Here is a 15,416-nt window from a genome sequence, read left to right on the forward strand (position 1 = left end):
AAATCAAAATCAACACGCGTATTCCAATACAAACAATAGTTACAACAGTAATAACATTTCATGCGGCAATCCATACAAAAGGCACCGCGGTAATAACTACAACGGTAACAACGGATACAAAGGTAACAACAAAAACACAAACAGAAATAGAAATAATAATAACTACGAGCCAAGACAGCATCAAGGTTGGACTCGTAACGATCAGTACTTTCATTCAAACTCTGCTTTACCACAGCAGCCACCAGGACAAAATTGGAGCATACCTTACGACCGACAGTTAAGTTATAATGCGCAACAGCAACAACAACCGCAAAAGTTTGGAGATCATAATAGGCAATATCCGAATGTGAATATAATAGAAATGACACCTGATGCACAACCTCAATCTGTGTCAGTACCTAGTACAAATGATAATCCAACAAACTAGAAACAGTCACTATTTTGCCCCAGGTCGTGGCTGAAGAATTCTTGGGGGGCGACTTCAATGTTAATCAGTTATTTGACACCACACTTGATCAACAGAATAATGATATGCCGAGTAATTCTAAACAAAAACTACCTGTTTTATTTATAAGATACAACCACAATAACAATATATCAGATGAACTTTTACAAGACAGTACACAATGTCGTTTAAACACAAATGAAATTGTTTTAGCATCTACTACTGGTGTAGTAGGTGGGATTCCAACTACTATTATCCTAGATACAGGTGCAGCTGTGAGCGTTTTGTCTTTTAATTTCTATAAAAATATGTGTGAATTGGAACCTGTGCCTGAGTTTCCTGCCCAAAACTGTAAAATAACTACTGCACTAGGTAATAAGTCATGTAGGGTTACGAAGCAAGTTTTTGTAAACGTTAAAATAGGTAATGGAACCGTACAATGGCCATTCCTGGTTGTACAAAACCTTGTGACAAATTGCATATTAGGAATAGATATTATGAGCGAGAAGGACTGCATTATAGACTTCTCCAAAAGTAAATGTATTTTAAATGATAAAGGCAGTGTAATTATTATTGATTTGGACAGGAGAACTCTAAAGCATGACAAACACTGTACAGGGTACAAGGTTCAGTTAGTACTTGACAATGACATTCAAGACATGCAAACACACTCATCTGACACAGAGCTAATGGACTTGAAAACATTGCTTGATCATAAGATAAGTGAAGCTACAGCTCTCAGTGTACATGAACGTATAAAACTACAGGAAGTGTTATCCAAATATTTACAAGTTTTTACCAAACGATTAGGTGTTATCAACACGTATGTGTACAAGATTGAAGTTAAGCCTCACAAGATCTTCTACCATAAGACATATAACGTACCGTTATCTCAACGACCTGCTGTGTGGCAAGAATTAAAACAAATGTTAGACTGGAAGGTCATTGAACCATCCACCTCACCTTATTGTAGTCCTCTACTTGTTGTCAAAAAATCAAATGGAAGCATTAGGTTAGTGTTAGACGCACGAGCTATTAATGAAATAATTTTACCGGTTCACACAAAACCTGAAAATTTAGAAGAGCAATTACAGAAATTTCTAGATGCAAAATATTTTTCCACAATAGATCTCGCTAATTCGTTTTGGCAGGTGGGTATCACTCCTGATTCTCGGAAATATACTGCATTTATGTTCGGGGGGCGAACCTATCAGTTTTGTGTTCTACCCTTCGGACTGAATGTCAGCTCTGGGGTATTCATTACAGCCCTGGATACCGTGCTTGGCGACGATTTAGTTGAGACAGTCACACACTATGTAGATGATATACTGATAGCTACACAATCTTGGAATGAACACGTTGACACTCTTCAAAGAATTTTAGAAAAAGTTGCACAAGCTGGAGTCACAGCCAACCTAAGAAAATCAAAATTTGGTTGCAGTGAGATAAAGTATTTAGGACATATCATTAATTCACAGGGCATACGTCTGGATCCCAGTAAATTAGATGCTATCAGAAACTTTCCTAGCCCTCGAACTAAAAAGCAGTTAAAATCATTCCTTGGGCTATGTTCATTTTTCAGACGTTTTTTGCCACAACCACTTTTGAACAGTAAACATCTGCTAAATCTACTCAGAAAGAATCAAGTTTGGATCTGGTCGGAACAGTGCCAGAATGACTTTAATACAATTAAACATGCTTTAGTGAATGCTAACATATTGAGCCATCCAGATTTCAATTTAGATTTTTGTATGACTTGTGACGCTTCACGTACTGGCTTGGGCTGTTGCTTATTTCAAGTTGTAAAGAATAAAGAGGAGGAACAGATAAGAATTATTGGGTTTGCGAGTCGCACTCTAACTGAATGTGAGCGTACATACTCCACTACTGAGTTAGAAACACTTTCCATAGTATGGGCATTCAAGAAATTCAATTATTATTTATTTGGAAAACATACGATAATTTACACCGATCACCAGGCCCTGACATTTTTGTTAACTTGTAAACTTGTACATCCTAGACTATCACGATGGGCAGTTACACTTCAGAACTACTCTTTTGAAATTAAGTACATAAGAGGTAAGGACAACACCATTGCAGACACTTTGTCTAGACTTCCACAAGGTATGAATGATACCAACAGTGACTTAGAAAATATAAATGACTACAGGATTCTCTTAATGCAAGACAAGCAGTATCACCAATATTATATTGATATGTGCAGAAACATGGCTGAATTACAAAAATCTGATCCTCACTGGTATAAGATAATAACATTACTGGTAGAAAAACACAATCATCCTTTGACTAAGTATTACAAGTTACACAATGATGTGTTATTTTACCGCCGACATCCAAATGCTACTAACTGGTGTGTATGCATTCCCAAAGAGTCTGAACGTAATCTAATTTGGCACACACACTTAGTTTGGGGTCATTATGGGACGAAAAAGTGTTTGGCAAAGCTCAGCACATACTGTTATTTTAGCAATATGAGAAGAAAAATTTACAGGGAACTAAAAACATGTGTCATATGTCAAAAATCAAAACCTCAGAATTTATCCACAAAAACAGATTTACATTCTATTTTACCTAGTAAACCCTTGGAAATTCTGTGTACTGACATCAGTGGACCGCATCCAGCAAGCTCTGGAGGCGTCAAATATATCTTAGCTTTTTACGATATATTTTCTAAACATGTAAAACTTTATGCTTTAAAATCCGCCACTGCAAATGCTATAATACGAAGATTCTCAAGTGATTACCTGACGCACGTGGGAAAACCTAAAGCAATTCTATCAGATAATGCAGCATACTACTCTGGGTACAAATGGAGAAATTTCTTGAAGGACAATAACATCAAAAGTATATTTATTTCGAAGTTTAGTCCACAATGTAACGCGACTGAGAGACTTTTCCGAGAATTAAACCGTTTCATGAGGACCTATATTTCATCAAAACATACTAATTGGGTGTCCTACCTAAGTCTTTTCGAAGACGTACACAATAACTTAAATATTTACGATACGAATTACACACCTAACGAGATCATGTTCAATTGCAAACAGAACGATCAGTGGATAGAACCATTACCTAAATTGTCAGACAAGGAAATCACACCTGAACAGAAAATAAAAGAAGTATTGACTACATTGACACATCACGCGCAAATACGAAACAAACATCACAGAAACATAATAAAAAGAAAACAAAAATTCGAGGTAGGAATGCTTGTACTACTTCGTACTCATCATAAATCTGTAGCACTCAAACGACGCAACGCTAAGTGGCGTCTGCTATATGAAGGACCTTATATAATTGTTAACATACCGCATCCTGGTGCGTATCTGTTACAACATCCTAGAACTAACAAAATTATTGGGCTATACGCACACCGAGATCTTAGAGCATTTCATGCTGAATAATGTCAAAGTCATACCCATCAAAATATTGCTAAGCAACTCGAAAAACTCTGTTGTTACAACACAGATAATAAGTAGTATAGAAATTTTCATTTCAGCGGTTCCAGTGACGCAGTTGAAGACAGAAGAACTCTTCTTTCAGCGCGCGCCTCCACCTAAAAGACGGAATATTAAAGTAAAATTTATGATTACGTAGCAGTGGATGACATATTAATTTTTCACGGAACATTTGTTACTGAAGGTACCACTGACTTGGTGTGACACCTGACGAACTGACAGACGTCATCTGTGAAGCGATCTTTTACTTTGAGAAATAGATTAGACGCACATCTCTCAACACGAAAAGCATCTATCAGTAGTCAAGGCCACACAGACACTCTACACACGCGCACAAAACGCGAGGAATCGAACATTTTCTCTCTCTTACTATTTTGAATATTTATTGAGTAGTGAAAACGCCTGGTCTTGCCTACTGATGTAATGAATGTTGTGTCTAACCTATCTTAATTTCAGATGACATCACAAAAAAAACATCGATAATATCCCAGCAAAACCGCTAAAGAGGATGTAAATATCTGCAATTCATGTAATCAAATGTGACACAATGTAATAACCTATAGCGATGTAATGATGATGTAAACATGTTTATGTGCAACTATATTATGTTTATGCTAAGAAAATATGTGACGTGTGTATGTATAATTACTTTTTTTTTTTAACTGATGTATAGTGTAACTGTTACTATGTAAAAATTTGAACAAAACGAGTGCCAAAAAGACATTGCATAGTGAACCACTGTTCACGGACATTAACGAACATTACTAACTCAGCAACTACGCAGAAACCTATGTGAAAGAAACTGTTAATGCCATACATTATGCAGCGTATCTATGTAAACGCGATGAACGATTTCCTTGATTAATAACTACGAACATTTAGGTGAGCTATATTCAGCAAAAAAAAACTGAAAATGTGAAGTGCATAATTCGTGCATCGTCTAGTGATATTACTACAGTACCCAACTTCAAGATGTTAACTGGATTAAATGGACACAAAGTGCCTGTCCAGAAAACAACACGACGGGTGGAAGAATTTTGGTTGGAACTTCAGGGAATGAAATGTTCTCGAAATGTGACGGACACTCTTACCTGGACTGTCCAAGGATCGACGCCAGCTATGTGCCGTCCGAGGTTCTGCAACCAAGCTTCCACGGAATGTAAAAAACGAACTGCACGTGGACCAATTACTCGACGGGTCACGTCTGATCTGTAATAAGCAATGCTTTTAGTCACAACCAACTGCATCACTACGACTATAATGGAAATGAGAAATGGACACGCTTATGTATTAATCACGTTGTTATACAACGATGTTACTGTGATCAAAAAACTTTACCACGACGATACTAACCTGTAAAAAATTATTGTGCAGCGGATGAATATGAACTGTAATAACGACACGATGTGTATAGGTCAACGCACCTGAAAAATACGGACATTTCTCTTTGAAGTATTTCAAAACAATACTATGTAACTAAGAACATTCAACAATCTAAGTTGTATTGTGTTATAACAAATATTGTAAATTTAAAACTAAGTTACCTGTCATAGAATGTAGTCTTCATATGTAATCTTGGTTGAATATTTTCTTTGTGCAACGACTGAAAAACGCGCGCACACGAACAATATGAACTGCAATACTGTGCCGCGTGATCTAACTGTACGATATAACGGCAGTGCCGCAGTTACACAGACGCTTCTGCGCATGCGCGCACTCTATCTGCCAACATTAGAACTTTTACGGCGCACCCGCGTCATTCAAATTTTGTATATAATGTGTATAATGTGTAATGTAAGTCATGTAAATAGTTGTAGATAACTTAGATTTTCTTGTGCCTTTAGGTGAATTGCTCGCCTGCAGGTGTGTCCTTTCGCCTCGCAATTCAGGGGGCAATATAAAGGCACATTTGCATGCCGAGCGTGAGTTTCCTCGGAAACGCGAAATATTAATTAAATAAATAATCAGTGACAAATAAATAAAGCCTATGGCACACAACTGCAGCGCTGTGTCGCTGATAAAACAAAAGCACAATTACGTTACTCTTATGTTTGATTAAGAAAGGAGAGCTCTGGTTGAAGTGGTGCGAGAAGCACGTATTTTATTTTATTGTCTGGCACACCGCCATATTTCATGTTTTAGAAGAATACTGCGAGTTGCAACTACACTAGGCACTCGATTCTGTAAAGAATTTATATTTATAAAAGTAAGTAGGATTATGAACTGTAGGCTTATTCATTGAATATATCTGATTTAACTAACTGTGTAACTTTTTTATGTTTAGTAGACAATCACCTCTGTACGACGTATTGGCATGGCTGGCAAATTATTGTAATATTGAGATTTAGATTATGAGTCCGCACCTACCGCAGCAGTCTTTGGAAACGATTTAATTACGAAGTCCGATTATTCAGTTTTATTTCACGGTCAACTACGAGTAACATTGCCTTTACGAAAAAGCCATTGTCAAGCGTCTGATACCGAATAATTAAACGTCCACGTTCCAGATAAGCAAATACAATTGCAATCACAATCACCATCATACAGATAGAATAATTAACATATTTAAAATAACAACATTTTTTTTTATTTATTTTATTTATTTTATAGGTGATTGACATAACTCGAGTTGGTGCTGGTTGCAACCTATCGCCAAATGCTTGTCTGTCTTCTGGACTAACGGTGAGAATTTCTTGACTTGATGTGTCTCACTCATTTTCTGCCCATGTCGTCGGGTGTGTTTTGTTGCATGCCATGGTGTTTTGCAGTTTTAGTAGGCTCAGGCGTGCCCTAAATCCTGGTTCAATGATCTGCTGTTATATTGTCAAGTGTAACTATCACTAGAAATGAGTGTTAACTCTCTGTGCCTTAATAACTGAACCTCAAATATTATCTGTGGTTGAAATTTTATTCTGACTCATGTGCAATACGATCTTGTATTTTACAATTTGAGTGATATTATTATTTAGTACTGGCCATCACATTTACTAAGTCGAAGATTTACGAAGGCTAGTGTGCGTCATTAACAGTTCCTGCCTAGATAGGTGTTATATTTTGAACCATGTTTTTCAATGTTTAGTAATTTTTATTTTATGTGTACGATTCGCCACGTTGGTGAAGTTTCTAGTTGTTCTGCTGGTCTGTGCCATATTGCTAAAGCAGGCAGTCCTAGCACAGATGATTGTAAATTTTTCCTAGTGGTGTGGAGCACGGGCTGGTTTTAAGTGCTAACTCACTAACTTCAACCATTCTCAAATATTTATTACTACTGATATTCAGGCCCTTCAGGACGAGTGGCGATGTCACTACCCCATTTTGGTTATTAATTTTATCTTGTTAGCTTGTTTCATTAAAAAAAAACACCACTGGTATATGAATTTGTCTTTTGGTCTTTACCGCTCCTTTGGATGAAGTAAATTAACTGTTAGTTTTGCATTCTTGAAGCATTATCAAAACAGCATTTGTGGATATATTTGATGGGCCTTTCTGGCCGAATGATTAAATTCATTCCTTTCAGTAACTTATTGTATTGGTCAATAATTAATCAAAAGTGTTGGGTCCTTCAGACCGTGATTACCTTAAATCTTAAGATTGTCATTCTGACATTACAGTTGTGAATGTTCAGCGGCCTATCAGGCCTGGAGTTTACAAAATTTTTTTGTGTTTTGTGATATATATATATATAAAACACAAAACACAATGTACCAGTGAACAAGTGTTTTTTAATGTTTAATAAAATTAAATTGTGTCTGAAACTGTAACATCATTTGGGTCTACGCTTTCACTCCCTGCAGCCTTTGAGCTCTGCTTACTTTATGTTTTGGTTAAGTTTTCCCACACCATGACGTATAAAAAATCTCACTCTTTTGAATAGCAGATTAGACCCGACTTTTCTCGCCTCTTTGGACTGGATGCTACCAGCTCAGGATGGACGTATAACTATGGAACATCTTTTTCAACGAGTGCATGAGTACCGTAATGAGCATAAACAACGCTTACTAGTTATTAGATCATCAACCACTGCCACCCGTATTTTTATCTATGTCATACGATTAGTGTACTATCGGCTCAAGAGGAAGGTAGCCTAAATCCCGCCCCTTCCAACCTTTAACCTAAGGGTCCACACAAAATGACTGAACAGTTGTGAGGCACTGCAGCAAAACACAGTAGTGTTTATGGACAAAGATTTGACTGAGGATAGAAGTGAATGAACACAGTGTAAATAGTGAATTAAGCGCATTTTGTGGTGTTTGTGAAGTGAACTATAGTTGTTTCGACTTTTTGGTCGAATTCGGGGACAAATTCTTTTTGTACGAGGGAGGAATTGTGGAGGACAAGGGGTTATTTTTAGGAAATACGGTGTGAAATTGTGATTTAGTGTATTTCAGTGCGTGATGCACCAGCCTCATGGAAAACGGCGGACGAAGGCCGGCCAGCGCGATATGCAGGTGACAGTTTTGCAAAGAGCGTCGGTATGTGTGTACATGCGTGGTAGCCATCAACAGTCAGAACGCAGCATTAGCAGAATTACGCACTATTTAATGACATAAGAGGTGGGCATCGGCATTCAGTTCAACCGATTGGGCGTCTGGGTCGCTGTCTCTGAGGACTGGCTGGCGTTGGGCGTTGCCCGCTGCTGCACTGGCGACTCACAGCGTCATCACGACTGCAGTGATTGCAGGAGGTGAGCTGAGCCGGGCCTCGTGCTGCTATCCTCCTACCGCCTGTGCAGCCGCTGACCCACCAAGGCGTTGCGTACCCCGGACTTAGTGCATCAGCACGTCTCCACCAAGACAAGAGCGGTGGGGCTGAGTCACCAGAAAATGTATTGGGAGAACCAACAATAAAGAGGAAGATTGCTAAAAACAGCCACCTTCTTCTACCCAGCCACGCCTTACAATCCTGACCACGTCACCCGTTCCAGTTATCCTATAACACAAGTCTTGGCAATAGACACACATCAGCCACCACTCCACCTCATTGCACCTTCTGCAACTCTCGCCCAGGTCCTGGCAATAGACGCTGACATTGGCCACCCCTACACATCCCCACACCTGCTGCCACCCCGGCCCAGGACCTGGTGATAGACACTCACATCGGCAGCCACGCAACCTCCTCGCGCCTTCTGCCACCCTAGCCAAGGCCTCACAATCCTGTACAGGTCCTCACAATACAGGCTCAAATTGGCCACTGCACCACCTGCTCGTGCAAGTTGCCACCCTAAGCCAGGTCCAGGCAATAGATGCTCACGTCAGCCACCGCGCCACCTTCTGCTGCCATCCTGGTCCAGGACCTTGATATAGACACTTACATCGGCAATCTCCCAACCACCTCGTGCCTGGTGCCACCCTGGCCGAGGTCCTCACAATAGACGCTAACATCAGCCATTGCTCCACTTCCTCGCACCTTCTTCTACCCTTGCCCAGGTCCTGGCAATAGACACTCGCATTGGCCACTCCACCACCTCCCCACACCTGCTACCGCCCTGGCCCAGGCCCTAGCAATTGATGCTCTCATCTACCACCACAAAACCTCCCCACACTTCCTGCCACCCTGGCCCAGGTCATGGCAATACTAACTCACATCATCCACTGTGCCACCTCCTTGCTCCTGTTGCCACCTTGGCTCAGGTAGTCAAAACAGACACTCACATTGACCACTGTGCCACCTCTTCAAGCTTGCTTTTGCCCTGGCCAGGTCCTGGCAATAGACAAAAAAATGGTTCAAATGGCTCTGAGCACTATGGGACTAGAACTTAGAACTACTTAAACCTAACTAACCTAAAGACATCACACAACACCCAGTCATCACGAGGCAGAGAAAACCCTTGACCCCGACGGGAATCGAACCCGGGGGCAATAGACACTCACATCAGCAGCTTGTGCATGATGCTACCCTTGACCAGGTCTTGGCAATAGTCACATCTCAGACCGCTCCACTTCGTCATGCCTGCTGCCAATCTGGAACCGAGTCCTGCCAATAGATGCTCACATCAGCCACCGTGCCATCTCCACACAACGGCTGCCATAATGCACAGGTCCGAACAATACATGCTCACATTGGCCACTGCACCACTTACTCTTGCCAGCTGCCACCCTAATCCAGGTCCAGGCAATAAATGCTTGCATCAGCCACCGCAGCACCTCCTCACACCTGCTCCCATCCTGGTCCAGGACCTCGATATAGACACTTACATCGGCAATCACGCAACCTCCTCACACCTGTTGCCACCCCAGCCGAGGTTCTGCCAATAGACGCACACATCAGCCATTGCTCCACCTCCTCGTACCTTCTTCTACCCTGGCCCAGGTCCTAGCAATAGACACTCGCATTGGCCACTCTTCCACCTCCCCACACCTCCCGCCACCCTGGCCCTGATCATGGCAAATAGAAACTCATATCGACCACTGCGCCACCTCCTCGTGCCTGCTGCCACCCTGCCATAGTTCCTGGCAATAGACGCTGACATTGGCCACCACTCCACATCCCCACACCTGCTCCTACCATAGCCCAGTCCCTGGCACTAGATGCTGACATTGGCCACCACTCCATCTCCGCACACCTGCTGCTACCCTGGGCCAGTTCATGGCAATAGACGCTGACATTGGCCGCCACTCCATCTCCCCACACCTGCTACCACCCTGGCCCAGACCCTGGCAATAGACGCTGACATTGGCCACCAGCTCCCAACACCTGCTGCTACACTGGCCCAGTTCCTGGCAATAGACGCTGATATTGGCCACTACTCCGCCTCCCCACACCTGCTGCTACCCTATCCCAGTTCTTGGCAATAGATGCTGACATTGGCCACCACTCCACCTCCCCACATCTGCTGCTACACTGGCCCAGTTCCTGGCAATAGACGCTGACATTGGCCACCACTCCACCTCCCCACACCTGCTGCTACACTGGCCCAGTTCCTGGCAATAGACGCTGACATTGGCCACCACTCCACCTCCCCACACCTGCTGCTACACTGGCCCAGTTCTTGGCAATAGACGCTGACAATGGCCACCACTCCACCTCCCCACACCTGCTACCACCCTGGCCCAGACCCTGGCAATAGACGCTGACATTGGCCACCACTCCGCATCCCCACACCTGCTGCTACCCTATCCCAGGTCTTGGCAATAGACGCTGACATTGGCCACCACTCTGGCTCCCCACACCTGCTGCTACCGTGGCCTAAACCCTGGCAATAGACGCTGACACTGGCCACCACTCCACCTCCCCACACCTCCTGCTACCCTGGCCCAGTTCCTGCCAATAGATGCGGACTTTGGCACAACTCCACCTCCCCACACCTGCTTCTAACCTGGCCCAGTTCCTGGCAATAGACACTGACATTGGCCACCACTCCTCCTCCCCACACCTCCTGCTACCCTCGCCCAGTTCCTGGCAATAGACGTGGACATTGGTCACCACTCCACCTCCCCACACATGCTGGAAACCTCGCCCAGTTCCTGGCAATAGACGCTGACATAGGCCACCACTCCACCTCCCCACACCTGCTACCACCCTGGCCTAGACCCTGGCAATAGATGCTCACATTGGTCACCACTCCACCTCACCACATCTGCTGCTACCCTAGCCCAGTTCCTGCCAATAGACGCTGACATTGGCCACCACTGCAACTCCTCTCACCTGCTGCCACCCTGCGCCATGTCGTGGCAATAGACACAGAAATTGTCCTCCAACTCTTCGTTTCTGCTTTTACCGTGGCCAAGGCCCTGACAATAGATGCTCACCTCAGCAACCATTCCACCCGTTGAGCCTGCTGTCTCCCTGACCCAGATTCTGGCAATAGAGGATCAAATCAACCACTGTGCCACTTCCTTACGCATGGTGCCACCCTGGCCCAGGTCCTGGCAATAAATGCTCACATCAGCAACCGTGGCACCTCTTCATGCCTACTGCTACCCTAGACAAGTTCCTGGCAATGCACTCTCACATTGCCCGCTGCTCCACCTCCTAGCACCTGATGGCGTCTTGACCCTGGTCCTGGCAATAGACAGTCACATCAGAGACCACTCCACCTCTTCGTGCCTATTGCCAACCTGACCCTGAGTCCTAGCAATAAATGCTCACATCAGCCACCATGCTTCTTCACACAACTGGTGCCATGCTGCACAGATCCTCACAATAGATGCTCATATTGGCCACTGCTCCACCTGCTCGTGCTGGCTGCCATCCTAACCCAGGTCCAGGAAATAGATGCTCACTTCGGCCACTGCGCCACCTCCTCACACCTGCTGCTTTCCTGGTCCAGGACCTCGATATAGACACACACATACGCAATAACGCAATCTCCTCACTCGTGCTGCCACCCTGGCCCAGGTCCTGGCAATAGACACTCACATCAGCACCCGCTACACTGAATCTTGCCTACTGCTACCCTGGACAAGGTCCCTAAAATGGACGCTCAAATTGGTCTCCAATCTACCTCCTCAAGAATTCTGCCAACCTTGCCCAGATAGTGGCTGTAGACGCACACATCAGTCAAAGCGCCACCTCTTCGTGCCTCAAGCCACCCTGGCGCCGAGTCCTGGCAATAGAGGCTTACATTGGCAACCGCACCACCAGTTCACGCCCGGTGCCACCCTGGCCAAGGCTCTGGCAATCGACGCTCACATCTGCTACCACGCCACCTCCTCCCGCCGGTTGCCACCCTGGATCAGTTCATAGCAATTAAAACTCACATCACCCACAGTGCCATCTCCTTGCTCCTGCTGCCACGCTGGCCCAGGTCCTGGCAATAGACGCTCAAATCTGCCACCGTGCCACCTCCCCTCACCTGCTTCCACACCGTCCCAGGTCCTGGCAATAGACATGCACATCAGGCACCGCTACACCTCGCCATACCTATTGCTACAAGGGCCCCGAGTCCTGGTAGTAGACATTCACATTGGCCATTGTGCCACCTCCACACAATTGCTTCAACTATGCCCATGTCCTCGCAGTACAAACCCACATTGGCCACTGCTCCACCTGTTCGTGCTAGCTGCCACGCTAACCCACGTCCTGGTAATAGATGGTTACATCGGCCACCACACCTCCTCCTCATGTCTGCTGCCACCTTGGCCCAGGACAGGGCGATAGTCGCTCACATCGGCAAACACGCAAGCTCCGTCCACCTGCTGCAACTCTAGCAGAGATCATGGTAAAAAACACTCACTTCAACCACTGCTCCACCTCCCCCCGCCTTCTGCTACACTGGATCAGTTCCTGGCAATAGACACTGACACTGGCCACCACTCCACGTCCCCACATCTGCTGCTACCTTGGCCCAGTTCCTACCATAAGAGGCTGACATTGGGCACCACTCCACCTCCCCTCACCTGCTGTTGCCCTGGATCAGTTCCAGGCAATAGACGCTGACATTGGCCACCAGTTCACCTCCTTACACGTGCTGCTACCCTGGACCAGTTCACGGCAATAGATGCGGACACTGGCCACCACTCCTCATCCTCACACCTCCTGCTATCATGGCCCATACCCTGATAATAGACGCTGACATTGGCCACCACACCACCTCCCCACACCTGCTGCTACCCTGGCCCAGTTCCTGACAATAGACGGTGACATTGGCCACCACTCCTCATCCCCACACCTCCTGCTATCCTGGCCCAGTTCCTGGCAATAGACGCTGACATGGGCCACCATTCCACCTCGCCACACCTACTACCACACTGGAGAGAAACTTTCAATAGACGCTGACTTCGGCCACCACATCACCTCCCCACACCTAATGCTGCCCTGGCCAAGTTCCTGGCAATAGACGACAACATTGGCCACCACTCCACCTACCCATACCTGCTACCACCCTGGCCCAGACTCTGGCAATAGACACATACACTGGCCGCCACACCACCACCCTACACCTGCTTCTACCCTGGCCCAGTTGCTGGCAATAGACTCTGACATTGGCCACCACTCAACCTCCCCACACCTCCTGCTATCCTGGCCCAGTTCCTGGCAATAGACGCTGACATTGGCCACCATTGCACCTACCCACACCTGCAATGACTCTCGCCCAGACCCTGACAATAGATGCTGACAGTGGCCACCATTCCACCACCCCACACAAGCTTCTACCCTGGCCCAGTTCCTGGCAATAGACGCTGACATTGGCCACCACTCAACCTCCCCACACCTGCTGCTATCCTGGCCCAGTTCCTGGCAATAGACGCTGATATTGGCCACCACTGCACCTACCCACACCTGCAACCAATCTCGCCCAGACTCTGTCAACAGATGCTGACAGTGGCCACCATTCCACCTCCCCACACCTGCTGCTGCCCTTCCCCTGTCCCTGAAAATAGATGCCGACATTGCCCACCACTCCACGTACTCACACCTGCTGCTACACTGGACCAATTCCTACCAATAGACTCTGACATTGGCCACCACTCAACCTCCCCACACCTGCTGCTACACTGGCCCAGTTCCTGGCAATAGACGCTGACATTCGCCACCACTCAACCTCCCCGCACCTGCTGCTACCCTGGCCCAGTTTCTGGAAATAGTCGCTAACCTTCGCCACCACTCCATCTCCCCACACCTACTAACACACTGGCCCAGACCCTGGCAATAGACGCTGACATTGGCCACCACTCCACCTCCCACACTTGCTGATACCCTAGCCCAGTTCCTGGCAATAGACGCTGACATTGGCCACCACTCCACGTCCCCACACCTGCTGTAGCCCTGGCCAAGTTCTTGGCAGTAGACGCTGACTTTGGCAACCACTCCACCTCCCCACACCTGCTGCTGCCCTGGCCCAGTTCCTGGAATAGACGCTGGCACTGGCCACCGCTCCACCTACCCACACCTGCCACCACAGTCGCCCAGACCGTGGCAATAGAAGCTGATATTGGCCACCATTCCATCTCCCCACACATGACGCTGCTCTGGACCTGTCCTTGCCAATAGACGCCTACATTGCCCACCACTCCACCAACTCACACCTGCTGATACACTGGCCCAGTTCCTACCAATAGACGCTGACATTGGCCACCACTCCCCCTCCCCACGCCTACAGCTACCCTGGACCAGTTCATGGCAAGAGACGTAGACATGGGCCAACATTCTACCTCCCCTCACCTGCTATTACCCTGGCCACAACCCTGGCACTAGACGCTGACATTGGCCACCTTCCCACACCTACTGCTACCCTGGCCCAGTTCCTGGCATAAGAAGCTGATATTGGCTATCACCCTACCTCCTCACACCAGCTGCCACCCTGGCCCAGTTCTGGCAATAGACTCTGACATTGACCACCACTCCACCTCCCCACACCTGCTGCTACCCTGGCCCAGTTCCTGGCAATAGACGCTGACATTGGCCACCACTCCACCTCCCCACTCCAGCTACCACCCTGGCCCAGACACTGGCAATAGATGCTGACATTCGCCACCACTCCACCTCCCCACACCTGCAGCTACCCTGGCCTATTTGCTGGCAATAGCCGCTGACAGTGGCCACCAATCCAC

The sequence above is a fragment of the Schistocerca americana genome, chromosome 3 (genome assembly GCF_021461395.2).
Source record: "Schistocerca americana isolate TAMUIC-IGC-003095 chromosome 3, iqSchAmer2.1, whole genome shotgun sequence".
Taxonomy (NCBI): Eukaryota; Metazoa; Arthropoda; class Insecta; order Orthoptera; family Acrididae; genus Schistocerca; species Schistocerca americana.